This window comes from Aedes aegypti, chromosome 3, assembly GCF_002204515.2.
Source record: "Aedes aegypti strain LVP_AGWG chromosome 3, AaegL5.0 Primary Assembly, whole genome shotgun sequence".
NCBI lineage: Eukaryota > Metazoa > Arthropoda > Insecta > Diptera > Culicidae > Aedes > Aedes aegypti.
The window spans coordinates 225,260,549-225,273,664 of NC_035109.1; the positions used below are offsets into that span (position 1 = coordinate 225,260,549).

The 13,116-nt window shown below is 37.0% G+C and overlaps 1 protein-coding gene across 2 annotated transcripts in view; it reads left to right on the forward strand.

The window, feature by feature from the left end:
* The first annotated feature begins 2,318 nt into the window (after window positions 1–2,318).
* LOC5570561 (receptor-type guanylate cyclase Gyc76C) overlaps window positions 2,319–13,116 on the forward strand; it is a 256,689-nt gene continuing 245,891 nt past the window's right edge. For both annotated transcript variants that reach the window (XM_021853210.1, XM_021853211.1), the window contains exon 1: window positions 2,319–3,245. The gene's annotated coding sequence lies outside the window, so the exon portion shown is untranslated. The remainder of the gene's footprint in view (window positions 3,246–13,116) is intronic.

Sequence of the window (13,116 nt, forward strand, 5' to 3'; positions counted from 1 at the left end):
GATCGGGGAGTCGTGAGTTCGATTCTCACTGAGAAGACGTGTAACTTTTTCGCAAATCTTCACATCAATTTGTCCATCTAATCCAATTGCAAATTATATGTAATGTTTAGCTTTTCGGTAGTTGTTATGAATGTAGTTTATGGTGATAATACTTCGAATGAAGCGAGTAATTTCGATAATACGATGATATGAGTGGGGTATCTTTACGATGCCGTTTACACACTGATATATATCACAGTTGATCTATCACGGTTTATAGCATTTGCTAGAACCCAAGACGAACAGAAATAAACCGTTTCCCTACGCTTCCACTCTTTCATTATTATAGCACGATTTTCCTTACGCCTGATACATAGGCAGTCTGCTAACCAAACCAGCAAGCCCCTTTGCCATAAAAAATTACTCCATCCCTTCATTAGGGCGAATCAAATTTTAAAAATGTTTGAAAATCCTATCTCCCATATGCTCTTTACCATAAAAATAGTGTTCTGTGAAATTTTCAGCTTTCTAGGTGGTGATTTGAAGGTGGCCCAAAGACAATGTAGGTTTATATGGAAATTACTATGGAGAAATTTTGAGAAATGTTCCAAACACGTTACTACTGTAATGTAAGAAGAAACTTATCATCCCATACTGAAAACTCTTTCTTCAAACCTTAAAGGAAGATGTTGCTGAAGAAACAAATCCCTTTTGAGCTAATTTTGTTTGGGATTTTTGTACATGTTTGCATGGCTAGAATCGCATATTAAGCTAAATAATAGCAAACAAACTCGATATTCTGCTATTCGTCGGATTGAATTTCTCTATTCAGCAAACTTCTTTATGATGGTTTGAAGAATGAGTTTTTACTATGGGATAATAAGTTCGTACTTACATTACAGTACTAGCGTGTGTGGAAAATTTCTCAAAATTTCTTCATAGTAATTTCCATATAAACCTACATTGTCTTTGGGCCACCTTTAAATCACCACCTAAAAAGCCAAAAATTTCACAGAATACTATTTTTATGATAAGGATAGTAAGGAGCATATGGTATATTTGATACTCAAACATTTTTAAATTTTGAATCACCCTACCCTTCATCCTGCCCGCATAAACTGGCGTAGACGCAGTGGTATATACGGTCTACCGTGGAAGCCAGTTTAATGCATCATTAATTCCTCCCCCTTCCCCTCATTGGTCTGCATTCTGACGTGGCAGACGCCATTATCGCCTAAAAATGGAAGATCACCTGCACTTATACACTGAGGGTGTCTGTTAATCCCAAGCAATCATCTGGTGGGTTCCTTGTGTAAGTGCAGCTGATCTGGCGATACTGGAGTAGCATCCACGGGTGGCCAATCAAGCTCATAGTTTTTGTACGGTACATATTTTTTTTTGATTCGTATTGGACATTAGAACCAGATTCAGAACTTGAAGTTGACTTAACTTGATCAAAATACTGAAAATGAAAATTGGTAGTCCACAACAAACATTGACCGGGTAAGTGCCGGCATCAGAACAATTGTGCTGGTCCCACTTTGTCCCTCCAGAGATCTTTGCTGTGTGAATCAATTCACATTTGGTCTTCACCATTTTGAAAGCATGACTCTTGCACTTTCGATTCGTATCTGTGCATATCTAAAAAAAACTAATAGTTGAAAAGTTGCGACAAATTCTTACGGTATTTGTTTACATTTTGTTTACCCTGAGCTGGTGTTTTCTAAACACGATGTAAACCAAAGCTTTTGGGCTTAATTACAAGTATCAATGCTGATTAAACAATCGAAATCAAAAAAGTTTAGTAAAACAATAATTTATTGGTTAAAAGAATCTTTCAATGTCATGGGTGCCGAACAGCACAAAATGTTCGGCTTCGTCGTTTCACTAAAACACGAGATTTGCTACTGCAAAGTTTTTATGAAAATTGTTAGAATGAGATGAGAGATATGGAAAATAACATGTTGCCTTAAAGATTTGAATTTCCTCAAGAACAGACATTGGGATTTGATGGAAGAAATGCCATGCAAATCCAGACAAATTTTCTTTAATAAATTTCCGGTCCCTTTTCCAACATAGAAACATGCGTGAGCATTCCGGTACACGTGTGCTCCTTGCATACGCCGCCGGTGCAGAAAACACACGAACAGACCTACGTTCGGGCCCCAACTCTGGGTGGTGGACACTCACCACTTGTTGCATTGTATCGTGCCTATCGCTTCGGTGGGTGGTATGGAAAGCATGCGGGCAGTCGTGGAACTCACTTCAACACCATCAACAGCACAACGTGTGGAGCAATGTCGGAGATGTCAGTCGAGTGGAGGCGCGCGATTCGATGGGTTTGTGATCGTGCAGCAGAGCAGAGGTAACCAACCACTCAATTCAACGCAACAACCAGTCCATTCGGTTTGAGGCTCTTGCCGCATTGCACAGCGACACTGCTGGTCAGTTTAGATCGAAACTCGATACGAAGCGAACGCGTTTCGAGGAACCAACAAACCTTCGTTCTTCGTCCGGAAGTGATCGTTTTGGGTGTTTGATAGTGTGGTGTGTCTGCTGATCCTGTGTCTGGTGTCTGGTCCCATATGAACCGACCATACACTATTTGCAATTGTAACAATACTACTCCCGTCTCCGAAGTACAACACTGATTGATACAAGGCGTGAGAGAAGGAGCAGCTTAAACTGCGAGAGAAGGAAGAAAGAAGCCATAGTGCAGCAGTTTGTAGTTGTGTGAATACGAAATCCGAAGATAAAAGTGTTTGAACTTCGCAAGGCGAAAAGAAGTGTGATTCAAGCGCTAAAGTTATCAGTTAGTCTATCTCTAGACGGAAAACGAGAGCAGTGAGAGAGCAAAGTGATCGTTATTTTAATCAGTTGAATAAACAACAATTTGGTGTTTAAAAATAATAACAATAAATTATCGAAAATTGCGATTTCAAATAAACACAACGTGTTAGCGAGGTGGCAAGTGCAAATGTGAAAAAAAATCTTACTAGAAAATCTATTTGGAGAACAAGTGAATCGAGTATCAATGGATTAAACCAGCTTAGATGCAATTGATCGAAAATTGAGTATGTGTGATTATCATTAGTTGGCGATTATAGTTAATTGTATAATTGGACCATGCAATGAGCACATAAAGACAACGTTGCTTCATCAATCACTCAGACCACGGCGCTTAGGCTAATCATCGCTTTGGAAGGTTCTACAAATCACCACCCAATTCACGCAAAAAAAAGGCTCGGAAAACATTTCCCACCATGGTTAGTATATTATTTTGGTGAATCTCGTCCAGTGTATTGGTATGAACGAAACGACGTGTAATCGCATGTGATCATTTCGCGTACGCGAGCATTCTAGCAGCGTTTCTTTGTTAGCGCATCAGTTCCCCAACGCCGTGGCGCTGACATAAACATATTTTTGCTGGTTTACTGGTCAGAAAATAACTTTAACGGTCATTTGCAACTGCGGCCGAAAAAAAAACCTTGTCGCCAAGTCCAATATTGCGCGGAAGATGATGATCGCCGTATTTTGGGGGCAAATGGTCGTGCCCAGGTTAGGCGCACACACACATCAAAAGGGACGATCGTCATCGTCTGTCGCAGCGGTTCCCGATTGAATGTTAGATGTGTGAAAAATGAGAATATTGGAAGTAGTTTATTTTCTCAATAGAGTGCATTGCACGATTGTTTATTTACGTCGATCTTGAATAATTCTAAAAATGCTTATAAATCGTCGCAATTAGATACATCAAATTGTTGTGTCGTTTGTGCAATTTTTTGAGGTTGTTCAAAACATGATCGCGCTAGATATCAAAATGATTTGAAGTATTTGGGACGATCTATAAGAATTTTTTGAGGATCGTCTGTGCAAGAATTTATTGCGCCACGCATTATAATTTTACGGTAAATTAATGATGGTAGAAACAAATTATCGTGAGTCACTAGGAATGTGTCTGAATAGACTTCTATATAAGTTATTCCCTGTTCAACCTCCGTAAATTTTAGAATATTTGCGTTGTTCTAACATTATTAAGGTTACCAACCTTCGATAATATTACAATCATTTTTTAAAACAGTCTGGAGTGTTGTGCGGTAGGCAAAAATATCTCCAAAATTATTCTCCAATCCACCAGCAGGAAACAACACCTATCTATCAAAGCTGAAATTAGAAGAATTATGTTCTAACGAAGGACGATAAACTATAGATCCTTAAGAAAGGCCTCAGCCCATCGACCAAAACGTCGGACAGTATCGAAAAATATCGTTGTTGACTTTGTGACAGAGAAAGCCATCTGAAATAAATCAAGATAATTTAGCTTTGCAGAAATGCCCACATGAATGATATTGAAGTATTCAAATATTCAGAGAGAATAAAACCAATGACATTAAATGGAAAACATTTAGTGATGCTCATTAGCCTGGGACAATAATAATAATAAAAAAAGTATGAATTCTCGCTCTAGTCCACTTTTTGGATGTCATTTGGGCCTCATAACAACCTGAGACGAGACTCGCGAAGACGGTCTTCTTTTTCTGAGATTGCTGAGTTTTTTTTTATTCCATTTTGTGTTTGTGCCAATCATGCGCAAGCCGGTCAAACTCTTACATGAACATCTCAGCAAAAAATGGTTGCGTTTGCATCACATCGAATCATAAATAGCCTTTTGAGTGAAATTTCATGCCAGAAAACGTAGCACACATTAAAAATAACTAATCTTGTGTTTAGATTTATCAGCAACTTTGGAAAAAACTCCTCCTTAATAACAGTATATTGTGAATACAATACTTTTCACTTTTACATCGATAAAAACGGCGAGCTGCATTTGACGTTTCGTGACAGCGGAATCTGGGCTGCATATGACGTTGATATTTTTCCTCTTCGCGAGTCTATCTCAGATAACAACTATGCAAAATTTCAGCTCGATCGGTAAAACTATAATTTAGTGTCATCTATTCAAAGTTTGTATGGGATTTACTATGGGAAAACTTACTGTTGCAAATAAAAACCGCCAGAGGTCACCCACTGACATCTATAAAATAGTTTTACAATATTTACGATGAAGAACATTTAGTTTTAAGCATAGAGTAGTCGGAAATTTTACCCAATTTTGTTATTATTGTTATTCCTTTACATGTTAATCAACGTCACCTTAACAATCGGTTTTCATTAAATATTTTTTCACAAGTGTCAGATTGTTTCGCGGCCCTCAGCAATGTTCATCATCGTAAACATACCTTTTGAGATCTGTGTGCTGATTTTTATAGGAGCAATGGACGATTTTTCTTCGCAAGATTTAGTAAATTCCATACACACTTTGAACGGATGGCGCTACATTGTAATTTCTCCAATAGAGCTGAAATTATTGCTTAGTTATTATGGGATTTTACCCAAATTCAAACCAAAAAGTGGATTGGAGCGAGAATTTAAATTTTGTCCCACACTAATGCTCATTCTGCGGTCCGCAGGCTGTATGTGGTCCTAGAAGCCCAGAAACATTTTTATTATTATTATAAAATAAATGTTGTTTATATTGCGCATTCAAAGTGCAAATCAAAGAATAAGTGTTCTTAAGACACCAATAGAATTCAATGCAATCCCGCACTTTTATTCACACTTTCGCACTTATGAGACCGCACTTCGCAGTCCAGTGGTGAAAGAAATACACAATAATATATAATAAACATATATTCTTCTTAACAATAACATATAATAAACATATATTCTTCTTAACAATTCTAATAATATTAAACATATATTCTTCTTAACAATTAAAAATTTCTTTAGTAAATAAAGCACAACAATGAGCATACAAGCTGATAAACTTGCATGCATGTTTACTGAAATTGATAAATAATGCATTTTAACCATCAATATCTCGAAAACCAGACTACTATGATGTTTTCGAAAACGGAAGAAGATTCAGCGACTCCACATTAAATAAATAGCGGTGTTTTATAGATTTGGCCTGCAATGTGCTGCAGCTTAAGCACGTCAACACTGTAATCGGCTCTTGCTATAATATAAATAGTAGATTTTTTTTCGATATATACGTTGAAGTTGTTTTTCTCGCCCATACAATAATTACAGTTCCGTACTCTCTCGTTATTCCGACTTTGCCGGTGAATATCTTGAGTGTTTTGTACATACAATCAAGTCGGGGAACTTCAGGAACATAACTATGAGGTAATTTTCAAAATGCTATAGCCCGAACTCAAGCCATCTTGTGACATATAAACTCCATTCCATTTTTATTTATCGGGATAGATAAACCATGGGGACTGGTGGCTTGAATATATCGGTTGAAATCATGGTTGAGTAGCTCAATTTTTGAAGAGTATTCCATTGCAAGCGCAAGTTATCTACTTTTTCTAAGTGTTGTAATCGATGGGATTTCGCAAATAATGAAGTAAACAGTACAGGACTGAGTAAATTACGCATTCATATAAAATACTCAAGTTAAGAGGTCTGGATCGCGGCCTCCAGTAGTTCAATCGATTTTTATGACAGCTTGCTATATTGTGATAAATCTTCGACCTGTTTAATACTATATCATTTAATTCCGGTAGAGTTACAATATGGCGACCAAAGAAATTTTCTATAGGAAACATCGCTCCCCCAAGGAACATCGGAATATCTTCAAAACAGATGTCCAATGATCAATATCGACACATATTCTGAAAATAGAAGAGTTTTTTTAGAACTTGTGAAAAAATGGTGCGAACATATATAGAAACAAAAACTTTATAGCGATTTGAATATTTTTTTAAAGTGAAAAATTGAAGCTACTAGTAGAGGAATTAATAAGTCGAGTCTTTGGATATTTTCCAGCAAGATTTTTATTGAAGAAATTCATTGAAAAACAAAGCACGAAATTGAAAAACAAGGCATTCGATCGGAGGAATGCTGATTACTTACTTACTCATTTGGTTTTACATCAATTATCTTGATAAAGCCTCGCCAACAATATTTCGCCAATTCACTCGGTTCATGGCCGCTTCTCTCCATCTTCGACTGTGACCCATGCTCTCCAGGTCCAGGCCCCACGCCTTCTTGTTCTGATCGGATTCATAGCGAACACCATCTTTACAGGGTTGTTGTCCGGCATTCTTGCAACATACCCTGCCCAGCGTATCCTTCCAGCTTTAGCTACCTTCACGATACTGGGTTCGCCGTAGAGTTGAGCGAGCTCGTGGTTCATCCTTCGCCGCCACATGCCGTTCTCCTGCACGCCGCCGAATCCTTAGCACTCGGCGTTCGAAAACCCCAAGAGCTTGCAAGTCCTCCTCGAGCATAGTCCACATCTCATGCACATAGAGGACTACCGGTCTTATGAGCGTTTTGTACATCGTGCATTTGGTGTGGGGGTGAATCTTTCTTGACAGCGTATTTCCATACTAACATTGTTGTCAGCCATCAACAAGGATCCGAGGTAGACGAACCCGTCCACCACCTCGAAGGTATCCCCGTCTATCGTAACACTGCTTCCTAGGCGGGCGCTGTCGCGCTCAGTTCCACCAACCAGCATGTACTTTGTTTTTGACGCATTCGCGTTTTAGGCGGGTGAACAAATCTGCCACCGTTTCAAATTTTCTCCCAATAATTTCCATGTCGTCCGCGAAGCAAACAAATTGTCCGGATCTCGTGAAAATCGTGCCTTGACTGTTAAGTCCGGCTCTCCGCATGACACTTTCAAGCGCAATTTTGAACAATAGGCACGAAAGTCCGTCGTCCTGTCGTAGTCCCCGCGGAGACTCGAACGAACTGGAGTGTTCGCCCGAGATCTTCACGCAGTTTTGCACACCATCCATTGTTGCTCTGATCAATCTTGTGAGCCTCCCGAAAGCTGTTCTCGTCCATGGAGTATGCTGATGTGTTACTTTAAAGTAGCTAATGAAACACCATGGAGATTTTACTTGATACATCACTCGAACTAAGCTGGGAAGAACTGTAGGAGTAGTCCCCCGATGACATGCTGGGTAAATACTTCGAGAAATTTTCTAAGGCACTTCATAACCCGAGTAGCACACATGTTATAATAGACGCAGAATAACTCTTATATGACCAGATCTTGGTCTTGGTCTTGGTCGAAATGGGTCAAAAATTCCGGCACCTCCGGGAAGAAATTCTTGGTGGAATCTCTGTAAATGGTAGGAAGAATAACTGAAAAAATTGGCTTATTAACACCTGGAGGATTTTTATAGGATTTTCAGGAAATATCCTCAAACAAATTTCTTCATAAACTCTGGAATAAACTTTTGTGCATTTTATTAAAAGGAGTCCAGTAGAAATTTAAGAAAGATCGCCTGAATAACAATTTAAAGAATTGGTGGAAAAATCTCTGGAGAAAATCCTGTAATAGTTACTGGATTTTTTTTTCAAAATAATCCATTTAAAATCATAGAGGTTGTATCGTTGTAATGCTCAATGATCCCCTGGAGCAAATGCTAAATTCTAAGAATCACTTGAAAATTCACTGGAAGAATTTCTGATTGAATTCCTGGGAGATTTGATAAGAGTCTGGAAGTGGGAGAATCCCTTGAATTTTCAAATAATCTCTGGATGAATCCATCGAAGAATTGCTGAATCATAAAATGATTCAGAAATTCTTCTATGGAATCTGGGTAAATAGTCCAAAAGAACCTGTGGAATGGTCGCATGAGAGTAATGAATGAATCTAGAGAGTTTTGCGCCAGGATTCGCTACATGTAATTGAAAAAAAAAAAAACTAACGTTAGAGATCACTTTGGTTAGACGAATGATTAGAGATGTATTGCAAATGAAGACTTTTTGGAGACTTTCATTGAAATAGTGAACAAATCTTTAAAATCAGACTTACCATCAGTCTTATATGTCGTTCTCTACTATACGAAACAAATTTTAGGAAATTAGCAATTATACACAGATTTTAACATTTTCTATCACTCCATGTACAAATCGGTAAAAGTTAAGACAAACTTTGCTAATATTCCGAATGTAACCTTGATGAATGTACTCTGTTTGATAAAAATGAAATGAAATTTTACCGCACTTTGTTCAAACGCACCTGAAATCACGGTATTCTGTTTTGCTGGGAGATGTAGTCATCCATGATAATTGTGTCGTGCCTTGGCGCTCGTTAGGGATGTCAGCTTTCGTTTAGGATAGGATTAAGCATGAATCAGTGAAAAGAGAACAATTTGGGTGAACAATAATCTTGGGTGAGTAATAAAATAGTATAGAAGCTATCGATGTCAAATCATAACCAAGTTTGAGTGATTCTCCTATGCAAGAGCGTTTTTAAGGGATTCACATGAAAAGGAATGTTATACGGAACCCATGGAAATGACTTTATCTTCACTCGATGCTAGCAGTTTGTGGAGTAGAACATTCCACAGAAAGTCTTTCCTCCGAATCGGTTTTTGTCGTTTGCTTTCTTTCCACAAATCCTACCACAATGCTAGCGAAAGCCACAGTAAACCACCGCATGCATTTTGGATGAAATGCACACAATTCGAAAGAATGTTGTTGCTTTTTTTTCTATTGAATTTATTGAAGTCTGCTTCTATGCATCGTTGAATTGACTTGACTGCCAATTAGTTTTATCTTGTCGGAATAATATGCCTCCCGTATTCGTACGTTATTGGTCTGAATTGTTTTTACGCTTCTAGCGCACCATTTGAGCAAATTGTGGTTTAGATTTTAATTTAAATTGAGTATATGTATGAAGTTTATGATATGTCTTACTACAAATATGTACAATAATGTTTCTACGAGAGAGATAAATTTGATAATTTGCTGTATTCTGCAGACAATTTAATAAGCTCAGATTTTGTACCAAATAACTGTAGCGATGACCGCGCAGCTGTTCAGCGAGATAATTATTATAAGCATTAATAATAGTATAGTTAATGAACAACAAAATAGTACATCTGAATGTTAAGGGACCATGAAAACAAACTTTTTCTATGGTTCTCTTATTTGATATCGAGATACGACATATCGATTAAGGGAGAGTTAATAGACTATTTCTGTCTGGCGTTACGTCTTTATTGTAACACAGCCTGCTTTTTAGCTTAGCTGAGCACTTTCACAGATATTTGTCAATTAATGGTTTTTACATGTGTATATCCTGTGGCCGGTACGAAGATAGTTTATACTCTGGGAAGTCGAGAACAATTCCTTTAGAAAAGATCCATGACCGGCTGGATGCGAGCCCTCGACCCTCAGCTTGGTTTTGCTGAATAGCTAATTTACCGCTAATGCTATCTGTGCCGCAAGAGTTGGCTATATTATATGACATTTTAAATAAGTTTCAGACTTATTAAAAATTAAACTCACATTCCAACATGACACTTTACGATATTCATCAATAGAGAATTTTGGGACAAATATTCAAATCTGCAGTTTATTCATATGCCGACGGCAAGGAAGTTCACCAAGTGAGTTTTTTTATATACATTTTGATGCATATGGAACTAGTACTTTACGCAAAATAATTGGAAATAAAGAATTCTCACCTTGTATTATTATGAAACTTCATGAAATTCGCTAATAAATCTCTAAAATGCTAAAAGAGCTCAACAGCCACATTTACGAGTAAAAGCTCAAAACCTCTTGAGCTTTGCTCTAATGTAATTTATTAATTAATTTCGTCAGCCAGAATGTAGACTACATTTACATATACAGTTGTGATCGTTTATCCATTATCTGCAAGTTACTCCTATTTTGCAATAAGAAATTTTAGCTTCCAGGGACCCATAAAATTGAGAAACGCTGCTCCGCCGTCGGTCTTATTTGCATTTCGACAAGTCACTTACGTTCCACCACACCATCACACCGCCGCAGCACACATCGTGGTCAATACTCTTGTTACCCATACTTACACACCCAGAGCGCACCGATCATGTCTCAACTCTCACTCAATGCGCAAGATTCTCTGCGGGTGCTCTGTTTGCTATGGGCGATCGAAGGCAGCGATAGGCGCCCAAGACTTGTAGCCTGAGTTTTGCCTCTACGGCGAATGCAATTTTGTTGCTGCAGTTGTTGTGGCCGTTCCTGTTGGATTCTTTTTGATAACTTTGATTGGGCCCAGTCCCATTTACAATTGGTGATTCATTCTCATCACTTGGGAAGGCCGTGAAATGCTCATTGGATCGGTGTAATGAAAAAATGTCACAATAAAATCATCAATAAATGCATCGCAATAAAGTGTAGGAATCGTACGTCGTTAGGCAAATGGGACTGTGTTCTTCGTTGGTTTGATTTCCAATTATTTGTATTAGAAAGTAAACAATAATTGTTATCGCAGCCGTACGTTAGCTCACTGCTTAGCATTACTGATACGATTAGGTCAGACATGGGGTGTTGTGGAGATTACATCTAAGAGAATTGTTCAGATAATTCTCTTATTACAGACTATGCAAACAACCAATTGCACTAAGTTTGTGGCTGTTTAAAAACTATAAAATGATACAATGTTTCTGGGGCACACGAAACGTCATTCATTGTAATCATCAATCATTATCTTATCCATTAGATAAAGCAAACCTCAAGTTCCACTGCATATTCATATCGTTTTGAAAACTCTTAATTTGTATTTACAAACATGGATAATGATTATATTCAGAATAAAATAAAGGATAAGGAAAATAGCATGGCATTATACATTCTTTTGAATTTTTTCCCACTTTATCAATTCAGTGAACAAAAATGAGTAAAATTTCACTATTAATATCGGAACTAGAGGGTAAATTGTGTATTATCGGCTGGGTTATCACAACCCAAATAATTGATTTAGTGCAGAACACTGAAGAAATCTGTAAGTCGCAGACGAAATAGGCCTATCTGTCAAGATAAGTAACATATTAGATTTTGAAGATATTTAGTATTTTATTGTTTCTTTTGCAAAGGAGAAGTATAGTGTTAAAGTTCAACTAGCGGTTTTACTTAAACATACTCTGATAAAACCTCTATGAATTGAAAAAAGTGTAGTGATATCATATATGAGTATATTCTAAATGGTATTTCTATCTGATTATTTGTTTCTAAAAATCATTACGTCAATATTAAACCCATTATCGGTTTTTAAGTTTTTACTTGGGCATTCAACAGAAATATATGCATTAAAGCAGTGATCGATTACCCTTCAAAACAAAAAGGTCAATTAGTTTGTGCGAGCTTCCAAGATATAATGCATCGAAGGTTTCTTATTAGAATGCAGTGACAAAAAGGTGAGTCCAGTTTACGACACTGTTTATTACCTGAAATGGTGATATACTGAATTCAGTTTGTTTTGACAATATCATGAGAAATTGTTTTTTTTTTTTTTTTAATTTCTTTATTAGTATCATTCCAAACATTACATTCATTTCTTATATCTAGGTGTTCTGTGTTATTTGACAACACTATCATCCTAATTTGGTAAAACAAATTTAAGATTTAATTAACATTTTGTTAACAACATATTACATTTCATTTGCCGTAGCAGTTCAGTTTTTTTTACAGGTGAGATGATTTCACCTGCTTATAAGAGAAAAAAAAACATTTTTAATATACTTAACCTAACTTAACCTAAACATATAACGCATTAATCGTCGCAATAGAAGATTGTAACGATTTTTGCCTGAAATTATTAATGATTGTATTTGACATTTGTTCCAATGTTTCAACATTGGATATTCTATGTAACTCATTGGTACTATACCAGGGAGGAAGCCTCAGAATCATTTTCAAAATTTTATTTTGAATTCTCTGCAGAGCTTTCTTCCTGGTATTACAACAGCTAGTCCATATTGGTACAGCATACAACATGGCTGGCCTGAAAATTTGTTTGAATATCAACAGCTTGTTCTTAAGACAAAGTTTTGATTTTCTATTAATAAGGGGATAGAGACATTTTACATATTTATTACATTTGGCTTGAATGCCCTCAATGTGATTTTTGAAAGTTAAATTCTTATCTAGCATGAGCCCTAGATACGTAACTTCATCTGACCAATTTATTGGAACCCCTCTCATCGTGACAACATGTCTACTTGAAGGTTTCAAATAAAGAGCTTTTGGTTTATGTGGGAATATTATTAGTTGAGTTTTGGAAGCATTAGGAGAAATCTTCCATTTTTGCAAGTATGAAGAAAAAATATCCAAACTTTT